Source organism: Triticum urartu, chromosome 6 (assembly GCF_003073215.2).
Source record: "Triticum urartu cultivar G1812 chromosome 6, Tu2.1, whole genome shotgun sequence".
Lineage (NCBI taxonomy): Eukaryota > Viridiplantae > Streptophyta > Magnoliopsida > Poales > Poaceae > Triticum > Triticum urartu.
The window spans coordinates 34011892-34021708 of NC_053027.1; positions in this window are offsets into that span (position 1 = coordinate 34011892).

Genomic DNA, 9817 nt, shown 5'->3' on the forward strand with positions numbered 1-9817 from the left:
CAACAATTACTTTAACCAAGTTTTTGAAAAGAAAAACAATTCTGTTTTTTGTTTATAGCTAAATGCCATAGCTACTGTTTTTTATTTATAGCTAAATACTTTTGTTTTTTGTGTAAAGCTAAAAGTCTAGGAAGGGATCATCTTTAAAATAAAACTTGCCTAAAATCTTTTCCTTGAAAAATAGTGGTCTTTTCAAAACCAAAAACCTTTGCAAAATTACCTCACTAAACACTTCTCTGCCTAGGATACAACCCAAATTCTGTTCTAGCTATTCCTCTCTCTCTCTCTCTCACACACACACACATTGTTTTATTTTCATCCAAATTGTTTTAGAGCAAATATTTCAAAAATACTTGACCTTATTAGAAATTGCAAAGGAACTCCATTTTCTCTAACCCTTCTGACCTCATTAGAAATTTCCACAACAAGACCTTAGTACCTACACCCAATTTCTTCAAAAATATTCAGGTACATAGTCCAAATGATTCAAATTTCATTTGAATGAAATTTGGAACAGATTCAGGTCCATAGTCCAAATAAATTTTATAGCTAAATGTTACTGTTTTTTTGTTTATATCCTCTATTAATTTAAAGCTAAATGCTACTATCATTTATATATCCTCTATTAGTTTAAAGCTAAATGGAATTACTGTTTAGGCATTTTCATAAAAAATGCCCTAGGTAATTTCCTAAAAAAATGCTAAATTATTTTCCTAAATGCTAAAAAAATCCTACTATCCTAAACAAATCTAGGGTTCATATGAACATCATCACGGTAGCGCTCAATGAAATTTGCGCTAGCTAGCAGAGAGAGAGAGAGGAGGGCAGGGGAGAGGAGAGGGAGAGGCTTACTATCCGCGGCAAGGGCGGGCTCGGGCGACGACATTCCAGGGAGGGCTCAGGCGGCGGCGACGAGGTCGAGTGCGGCGGCGGTGAGGTCGAGGGCGGCCTTAGGCGGCGGCAGTGAGGCCGAGGGCGGGCTCGGGCGATGGCCGGCGTCTCGGGCGTGCTCGGGCACAGGGCGATCGATGGCGGCGACAGATCGTGTGGGGGAGAGGGGGAGAGGGGGAGAGGGGGAAAGAACTTAGCAAAATTTTGAGCCCGCGCGTGGTTAAGTCAAACTAGCAGTAGTGCTGGTAGGAAAAACGCGTTATATCTAAGTTAGATATAGCATGCTATAGCGCTTTCCACCAAAACGTGATACTGCTACAGGAAGTAGCTATTTATTTTCCTTTTTCTTTTCCTTTTATGTAAAGAACTTAGCTATAGCGCGGGAACGAAAGAAGCGCTATAGCTAATGTAGCTATAGCGCTTTGTGAGAACAAGCGCTACTGCTATGCCTTTCTCCCCTTTATTTTGTGGTTAAGTCAATTTCTTTTTTTTGTTTTTTTTTCATTTTTCTATTTCTTTCATTTTTATTTACCTTTCTATTTATTTTTCTACTTATTTTCTGTTTCTTAGCAGTAGCGCTCTACAACAGAAGTGCGCTGCTACAAGGCACTTAGCAATAGCGTGTTTTCCTTAGGCTCGCTACTACTATTTCTAGCCTATCGGCAACAATGTGGGAATTATAGTAGTAGCGCTTTTTCGTGTAGACGTGCTACTGCTATAACTATAGTTGTAGCGTGCTTTGTTGACGCACGCTACTACTAAGTAGCAGTAGCGCTTTGTTCGGTCCAGCGCTACTGCTATACCTCTGTGTATAAGGTTTTCCCTAGTAGTGAGACATCTTTGGAGATAGCTGTAGAGCATCTTTATGATCACCCAGTTACATTGTGATGTTTGATAGCATACAAGGTATTCCTCCAGTACCCGGGAGTTGCATGATCTCATGGTTGAAGGAATATGTATTTGACATTAAGAAAGCGGTAGCAATAAACTGAATGATCATATGCTATGCTGACGGATGGGTCTTGTCCATCACATCATTCTCCTAATGATGTGATCCCGTTATCAAGTGACAACACATGTCTATGGTTAGGAAACCTTAACCATCTCTTGATCAACGAGCTAGTCTAGTAGAGGCTTACTAGGGACACGGTATTTGTTTATGTATCCACACATGTATTTAAGTTTCCGGTCAATACAATTCTAGCATGAATAGTAAACCTTTATCATGATTAAGGAAATATAATAATAACCACTTTATTATTGCCTCTAGGGCATATTTCCAACAACTTCAACTTATTTGATCAAGTTTGAAAATAATTAAAGGGGATTCACAATCATAAAAGATGTCTAAGATAATATATTTATATGTGAAATTTCTCTTCCTTATACTTAATCTTTAATGAATTGCTTGCATGACCAATATTGTGATTGTCAAATTTCAATAGATTTTACCTTCTAAACCCAATGTGAAACTACTACTAAGCCTATTGGACATGTATAATTTCAGGTTTATGATATTCAATTCAATCATCAATTTATTACTCCAAATATATAAGTGAAGCACAAGGGTGAATGACAAACTACCCCGAAATATATAAATGAAGAAAAAAGAGTAGTTAATCAATTAAGTAGCTACGTAAAGACTCTCTCCAAGTCAAAATTTCATATCTAAAGATTATATCAAACAACAAATAAACAGGATGCTCCAAGAATATCACATATCATGTGAGCAAATAAAAACTTAGGATCAACCGAGACTAACCGATAGTTGTTGATGAAGAAAGGTGGGATGCCTACCGGGGCATCCCAAACTTAGATGCTTGAGACTTCTTGGAATATTAACCTGGCATGCCTTGGGCATCCCGGACCCAAGCTTGAGCTCATATGTCTCCTTAATTCCTCTCATATCCTGTCTTCTCCTAAGTCTTAGAAACTTCATCCACACAAAATTCAACAAGAACTTGTGAGATAAGTTAATATAAATCAACTCAAAACATTACCATTCTCTATTGTAACAAATTACTAAAATTATAATTAAACATTGCATACTAAATTACTCTGCATATTTAATACTCCTATCCACAAATAGAAAATTTAAACAAGTAAACATATGCAAACAATGCAAATCTAACAGCAATCTGTCTAAACAGAATAGTCTGTAAAGGATGATGCAAAATTCATACTTAGTTAACTCAACAAATTCTGAAAATTGCCACATGACATAGAACTCATGCATCCTTACTGTGTAATTTTTTAAAGATTTTATCATGTTATGACTCTTCAGAATCATTCAAGAGATAACATGAAACTTTCTGTTTTCAAATAGCAACTAATAAACATGCAAACTGAGCATGGTAAAGGCTAGCTATACTTGACACTGTTATTGAAAAAAGAGATAAAAACATGATTATGAATAACAGCAAGCAAAACCCAACAAAATCAAATGACACTCCAAGCAAAACTCATATTATGTGAAGAATAAAAATACAGTTCCAAGTGAGGTATACCGATAGTGTTGAAAACGAAAGAGGGGATGCCTTCCGGGGGATCCCCAAGCTTAGACACTTGAGTCTTCCTTGAAATTAACTTGGGGTGCCTTGGGCATCCCCAAACTTAGGGTCGTACCGCTCCTCATATCGTTATCTCACCCAAAACTTGAAAACTTCAATCACATAAAACTTAAAGGAACTCGTGAGATGGGTTAGTATGATAAAATAAATCATTCACTTAGGTACTGTCAAGACAAGATTCATAATTTATATCTCAAAATATAGGCTATGGAAACACTAAAAACAAGTAAGCTATGCAATAAAAACAATATCTGCTAAAAACAGAACAGTCTTTAATGGTCTGAACGAAAATCATACTTCCGCAACTCTAAAAACTCTGAAAGTTAGGAAAGTGTAAACAATATGCATATCAGTACTGTGTAGAAAATTCAGAATTTTTTGAAGTTCCAGTACAGAATGTAAATTCATGCACTGGATGCTAAACTTTATGTTTTTGCACAGAACCAAATCAACAAGCATCCACACTATCCCAGAGGTCCTACTTGGCACTCTACTAAAAGAAAAGATACAAAACATGATTACTAAAGTAGCTTAATCATGTTAACTCATAAAAACAGTACGGGTAAATATTGGCTTTCCTCCCGACAAGCACTTTTCTTTTATGACTTTTAGCTAAGCATGATGATTTTAGTGATGCGTTCACACAAGAATATGAATTAAAACATATGAGGGAGCATCGTGAATCATATGTCAAACACACTTAATCCTAGCTCACTTCCTATGCATACGTATTTTGTAAGCAAACAATTTATTGGAGCAAGAATTAACTAGCGTATTAAGGCAAAACAAGTGTAACTTCAAACTTTCAACATAAAGAGAGAAAACTTTATGTTGTTGAAATATATATAAACATATCTTCCTTCTGATAATAATTTTCAGTCACATCATAAACAAATTCAACAATATAACTCTCACATAAAGCATTCTCTTCATGATCCACCACAAGCATAGAAATATTATTACTCTCCACATAAGCAAATTTATTATCATCAATAATTGTGGGAGCAAATTCAGTGAAATAACTGTCATCTGATACTTGATTGACATAACCCATTTGAACATTAAAATCATGATGCCAGGTTTCATGGTTATCATTACTCTTTATAGCATACATGTCATCACATAATCATCATTCCAAAGTAGTGGATTCATCACTAAATAAAGCCACGACCTCTCCAAATTCACTTTCATCATTATGCCAATAAGATTCAACACCCTCGAAAATAGTGGGATAATTATTACATAAAGTTGAGACTCTTCCAAACCCACTCTCATCATTGTAATCATCATAAATACAAGACATGCAATCATCACAATGAATTTGCTCATCAAAAGTAGGGGGACTAAAAAGATCATCTTTATCAAACATAACATCCCCAAGCTTATGGCTTTGCATATCATTAGCATCATGGATATTCAAAGAATTCATAGTAGCAACATTACAATCATTCTTATCATTCAACGTACTCACTCCGAACATTGTGTTAAATTCTTATTTTACCACTTCATCACAATTATCAAAATCCACATTTTGAAGAAAGACTTCATAACGATAAAGAATTTGATGCAACTTCACTTTCTTTTTTTGTTGTTTTGTTTTATAAACCAAACTAGTGAATAAACAAGAAACTAAAAGATTCAATTGGAAGATCTAAAGATATACCGTCAAGCACCCACTTCCCCGGCAACGGCGCCATAAACAGCTTGATGTCTACTATGCAACTTTATTCTTGTAGACTCCATTGGGCCTCCAATCGTAGAGTTTTGTAGGACAACAATAAATTTCCCTCAAGTGGATAACCTAGATTTATCAATCCGTGGGAGGTGTAGGATGAAGACGGTCTCTCTCAAAGAACCCTGCAATCAAATACAAGAAATCTCTTGCGTTTCCAACACAACCTATACAATGGTAAATTGTATAGGTGCACTAGCTCGGTGAAGAGATGGTGATACAAGTGTAGTGTGGATAGTAGATATTGGTTTTTGTAATCTGAATAATTAAAAACAGCAAGGTAGCAAGCGATAAAAGTGAGCACAAACAATATTGCGATGCTTGGAAACAAGGCCTAGGTTCATACTTTCACTAGTGCAATCTCTCAACAGTGCTAATATAATTGAATCATATAACCGTCCCTCAACGCTCGACAAAGAATCACTCCAAAGTTCTTATCAGAGAAAGTAGGATGAAAACGTGTATCAACCTCTATGCCTAGATTACCCTAATGTCACCACGAGAATCCACACGTTGATTACCGAAACATATATCAAGTGACTCAATAGAATACCCATTGTCACCATGGATATCCACATGCAAGACATACATCAAGTGATCTCAAATCCAAATATTCAATCCGAACAAATGAAACCTCAAAGAACAAGACTCAATTCATCAGAACAAAGATAGAAAGGGAAGAACACCATATGATTCCCCTATATTAGCAAAGCTCATGGTACATCGAGATCGTGCATAATCAAGATCATGAGAGAGAGAGAAAGAGAGAGAGAGAGAGAGAGAGAACAAACACATAACTACTGGTACATACCCTCAGCCCCCGGGGTGAACTACTCCCTCCTCGTCAAGAAGGCAACGGGGATGATGAAGACAACCTCCGGTGATGGCTTCCCCTTTCGGCAGGGTGCTAAAAAAGGCCTCTAGATGAGGTCACTTCAGAACAGAGGCTTGCGGTAGCGGAAAAACTCATCTAGGTTAACTTTCTAGGGTTTCTGTATATATAGGATTTTTCAGTGTTGGAATCATGCCAGGAGGTGCCACAGGGGGCCCACGAGACATCATGGTGCACCCAGGGGGTGGTCACACCCCCTTGTCCCGTGGGCCCCCTGTGGGTCTTCTGGTACTCCATCAAAGATTACCGGGTCTCTTTCCTTCCAGAAAAAATGCCAAAAAAATTCGGCGCGTTTGTGCTTCGTTTGGTATGGATTTTCTAGAAAACCAAAAACAAACAGAAAACAACAACTCGCACTGCGCACTAGATTAACTAGATGATACCCTGCACGTTGTTGTGGGAATATTCTGCAATATATTTTAAAGAAATTTGATTTTATGGAATATGAATACAATGAAAAAATAATATACATATGCTTTATTGTGTTTGATTAATTTATTTTGGTAAAATATCTATTAAATATCTCATGCATGTTGGCATGTTGAGGTGGACTGCTTCCTATGACTCATTGAATGTTGAGGTGGGGCTTTTCTAATGCATGTTGCTTGATGAGGTGTCATGCTTGCAAGTTTAGAGAAATAGGTTAGTGGGGGCTTGTTATTTAGATATAGAGGATATGTTAGTCCATGAAAATCATATAAAAGTGCATCAAAAACCATATAAAATTATTCTAAACATGGCATGAATACTTCATAAAGTATAGATACGTTGGAGACGTACCAGGGAGCGCCTCGTGGCAGAGGCCACCGACAAGGAGTACATGGCAAACCTCCGCCGCCAGTACATCGAGCTCGTGGAGGCGGAGTGGGCGATCTTCATGGAGCGGGCGGTCGATGGGGAGGTCATCGTCCTCACCGACAATGAGGAGCAAGGCGGCGGCGACGATGGCGTGGAGAAGGAGGTCGACGTTGAGGAGTGGTGGTGCATCTTCCCCGACTCCGATGACGACGGCACCGGCTCGGACCCAATGAGCGGTGGCATGTGAAGGCAAGATTGGCTCAACCTCTACTATGGCAAGGATGAGGATGAAAATTTGTTTAGTTTAGGGTTTAAGTTTAAATTTTGGTTGTGAAGACAATGTGTTCGACTAGGTTAACTTATGTCTAAATTTATGCAATTTTTGGTTGAAACTAGGTTATTATGCAAATTTGTTCTTTTACTCCGTTATATATAGGGGATCTTCTAGGTCCGGCCAAATCTTAGTGAAGTAAAAATACTCCACTAAGGGTTTACTCCATAGAATTCTCCGTTATATATAGGGGATCGGTTAGAGTTGCCTTTAGAGAAACTCTAACTGATCCCTCAATATTTAGAGGAGGATACAGTCGAGAATCCTTTATAGGAGCACATTTGCTCCTTAAAAAATCACCATTTCTCCCCGATCCCCAATACTTAGCGGAGTAAAAAATTGAGTGGCATGTAAACTCAAATTTGGTTCAAACCAGGACGTAAAGTGAAATTTGGTGCATATTCAGAATATTTTACATAGATATTTAGATAACTTAACTGAAAGTTGTAGACTAGAACTTACTAAGCTACTCGCTATCAGTGTCATTTCTCGAGCCTTTCCCAATCCGATTCGATGAGTTCTCGTCCTGCCACACACTGCCGTCGGCGTCACCATCGGAGTCACCGGAGAGATCGTTGACCTGCGTCGCCTCGGCCGTGTACTGCTCGTGCAGCCGGCGCTCCACCTGGACGGTCTCCGGGTGGCAGCGTCGAAGCTCCGTCATGTATTCCTCCTCGGCGCGGGACGCTTCGAGGCATCCGCGAGACTCTCGGTCTCTGCTCCTCTTTTCTGCGGCGGCCACCCGCTGGTCGACGGGCTCCAACCGCCGCAACCCCTCAGGAAAGTTGCGGCAGTCGTCGGCGCCGTGCAGATGGACCGACATGATGTTATACTCGCGCGTCGCCTGCTCGTTGGAATGGAAGGACCCCGATCCATATCTTCTCGTGGGAGTAGCGGCCGATAATCTCCACCACCCACATTCCCCACACGTGATGCCACATGCGGATGCATTGCCTTTGCGGTAGTGCCGACGGTGAAGGTCGGGGAAGCCGGACTGGAGGGCGTGGGAGGAAGAACCAGCGAAGACGCAGGAGGGAGAAGTGCTGGCGGCGGTGGAGGAAAATTTGTCGCCGCTGGCACGGGCTCAACCGCTCGTGGTGGCGTGGATCCGCGCTGGGGATGGGCAGCGGGGAGCGGCGGCGATGGGATTCGACTATTATCGACACTGGTGGGATTCGGCCATTATCGATGGCGGGCGAGCGGCGAAATGGATGCGGGTGGAGTTGGGGTGCGTCGGCGGGGATTGGGCTGAGGAGAGAGGAAGTGGCATGTTGGACTTTTACTTCGCGTCCATGAGGTGGGCCATATTCAAGAGTCATGAGCAGCTAGGAGTACATTTTTTTACTCCCCTAGCGTTTTGGGGTGGGGGTCAACTAGATGCCGATTAGAGAAAGAAAACTGGATTTATACTTCTCTAACCGGTTATTAGGATCGGTTAGAGTTGCTTCGGTACCCCGCAGCATAACGTATTAGAGCATTTTTGGTATACGGTGCTTAACTTATCCCGCGTCGTATGCATCGTGCGTATACATATAGAGCCGAGCACACGGCTCGAGCCGATACGGCCGACTTGCATCTACCCCGAGCCCCTTGCACGAAAAAAGGACCCATGACCTAGCGGCGATCACTCAGCTCATTCCAACGTCGCCCCGTCCGACCAATCGCCGCCCTTCCCCGCCGATCGCCGACCATCTCGGTTTTCTCCCCGTCTTCACCCGGGATCTGGCCGCCGTGGACGTTGTTGGAGTCGCCGTCAGTTTTCTCACGACCTAGCCGCGATCACGCTGCCCATTCCAACGTCTCCCCATCCGGCCGATCGCCGCCCTTCCCGGCCGATCGCCGACCATCTCATTTTTCTCCCCGTCTTCACCTGGGATCTGGCCACCGTGGACGTTTTTGGAGTCGCCGCCGTACGTGATCTTGCCTCCATGCAGGGTCAGCGCCGCAAGTAGCCCCGGCGTGTCGTCGAGGTCGCCGTCTTGTGTGAGGGCAGCCTGCTCCGGCGGGGTCGGGACCAGCGGGGCAGGGGGCGCCCGCTGTGCTGGGGCACTTGGGCCGGGAGCGGGTGGGACGTGGCGGCGACGACGATGAGAAGAGCCGACCTCGCCGGTAATGTCTCCGACGGGGAGGCCGGCCGCCGCGTTCCTGAACGCGCCGAGGACGATATCGAAGTCCTTCCCGCGCCAGAAGCTGCGGCGGGCCTTCCTGTTGTACCGGCCGCCAGGGAAGGCGCGGAGCTGCTCCCTGGTCAGCGGCGGGCCGAGGGTGGGGACGCCGTTGATAACCCACAAGTATAGGGGATCGCAACAGTTTTCGAGGGTAGAGTATTCAACCCAAATTTATTGATTCGACACAAGGGGAGCCAAAGAATATTCTCAAGTATTAGCAGTTGAGTTGTCAATTCAACCACACCTGGATAACTTAATATCTACAGCAAAGTATTTAGTAGCAAAGTAGTATGGAAGTAACGGTAACGGTAGCAAAAGTAACAGTAGCAGTTTTGTAGCAATCGTAACAGTGGCAATGGAAAAGTAACTTAAGCAAAGATCAATATGAAACGAGCTCGTAGGCAATGGATCAATGATGGATAATTATGTCGGATG